Consider the following 2,362-nt stretch of genomic DNA (forward strand, 5'->3'; position numbering starts at 1 on the left):
GGGCCCAAGCCGGTGGCACCGCCACCCCGGTGGCATCAGCTTTACTGTGCACAGCAGGCCAATAGGCATTTAATATGGGAAAAAAAAAAATAAAGGGACTATGTCAAAGTCATTTGAATTCACCTCATTAACTGCAGCAACTGGTGCTGCTATGACCAGGAACCACAACAGTCACATCTATAAGATCAATTACATTTTATTCTTTAATTTAATGTCAGGTGATGTCAAATGTCAATTTCAAAATGAGTGCAGAATACTGTCCAAATGCTGAAGTTGTATTATCCTTACACTTCTCTTAAAAATAAATTAAGCCAAATCACAGAGACCGCAACAATGATTTTAATATCAGTGTCAGGTAAGAGTAATATGCGTGCATATAATTTATAGAAGTTTATTATAAACAGCCACTTTTATAAGATCATGTGAATTTTTTTTTTATCCATTTGAATTCTATCAATAAATAATTAGTTTAAAGAGGTGTCATACGTGATCTTTGCAAACACAGCACATGATCTCCTTTAAAGCCCATGTTATAGAAAACAATTAAAAGTATTAGGATATCACTTTCCATTATGTGCAAATGTATTTTTTGCAGCTCAAAATTTTGTAAGTTCAGAAGACCAGTATTTAATTAATGATATAATATATGTTTTTGTTTTACTTATTTTTCACAATAAAGTGATAGATATTTGTGATAGCCTATGATATGAAAGGGTTGAATTATGAAAAAACAAGAGACAAGGTGACACACACACAGAGTGAGAGAGACCCCCTACACACACACACACACACACACACACACGCACACACACACACACACACAGAGTTTGAGAGACCCTCTCCACACACACACACACACACACACACACACACACACACACACACACACACACACGCACGCACACACACAGAGTGATCCTGAGAGAGGGAGAGGGGGGTAATTTTTTATATTTATATTTTTTTAATTATAATTATTTGTATTACCACAATTATTTAACTAATTATATAAAACAATATTGTCAATGCCCTACAAATAAACTTGTTTTATACATTTATTTTTTTATTCAAACCCAGAATAATATGTTTAATCCTTTAATGCAGGCCAAAGCATTGAGAGGTAATCTTTTTAGACAGAAAAGTGTCTCTCTCTCTCTCACACACACACACACACACACACACACACACACACACACACACACACACACACACACACACACACACACATGTCTGGTTCACTATCTTTTTGGGGACTCACCATAGACGTAATGGTTTTTATGCTGTACACTCCATATATTCTGTCCTCCTACACTGCTCCTATCCCTAAACCTACCCATCACACAACTTTCTGCATTATCACCTTTTCAAAAGAACTCATTCTGTCTGATTTATAAGCTTCTGTACCCATTGGGACCTCAGTTTAGGTCCCTACAGTGACACAAGTCCTCATGAGTCTGTGTGCATTCAGGTTTAAGTCCCCACCAGGCTAGAACAACACACACACACACACACACACACACACTCACACACACACACACACACACACACACACACACACACACACACACACACACACACACACACACACACACACACACACACACACACACACACACACACACACACACACACACACAAGTAATGCTGAAGTATGCTGCAGGCAACTCAAATCAGCTAAGCCCATCCCCCATTCCCCCATCCACAACACATACACACAGCCACACACACACACACACACACACACACACACACACACACACACACACACACACACACACACACACACACACACACACACACACACACACACACACTCATATCTGGTTCACTATCTTTCTGGGGACTCACCATAGACGTAATGGTTTTTATGCTGTACAAAACATTAATTCTGTCCTCCTACACTGCCCCTGCCCCTAAATCTACCCATCACACAACTTTCTGCATTTTCACATTTTCAAAGTAACTCATTCTGTTTGATTTACAAGCTTTTGTACCCATTGGGAAGTCCCCATGAGTCTGTGTGCATTGAGGTTTAAGTCCCCACCAGGCTAGAAAACCATTCTCACACACACAGAGGCAAGTTTTTTTGCTTGAAAACTTATACAATATTGCCCTCTACTGGACATTTAAGGGAGAGCATGTGTTGAAAAAAAAAAAAAAACACAGTGTGCTATATAGAATAACCAGCAGGTGGGAGTATAGCCTTATTTATGAATCAGGCACTTGTGTTCTTATTTTGTGTTTTTTAGGCTTTTGCTACGGGAACACCGTTTGAGATATCCAATAACCGTTCGCATTTTAGCATCTTCTGTATATTTACTTCATGTTGTCCGAGTTTGGAGGAGATTGAATGAATCGCTTTTGA

This window comes from Pseudorasbora parva, chromosome 7 (genome assembly GCF_024679245.1).
Source record: "Pseudorasbora parva isolate DD20220531a chromosome 7, ASM2467924v1, whole genome shotgun sequence".
NCBI classification, from domain to species: domain Eukaryota; kingdom Metazoa; phylum Chordata; class Actinopteri; order Cypriniformes; family Gobionidae; genus Pseudorasbora; species Pseudorasbora parva.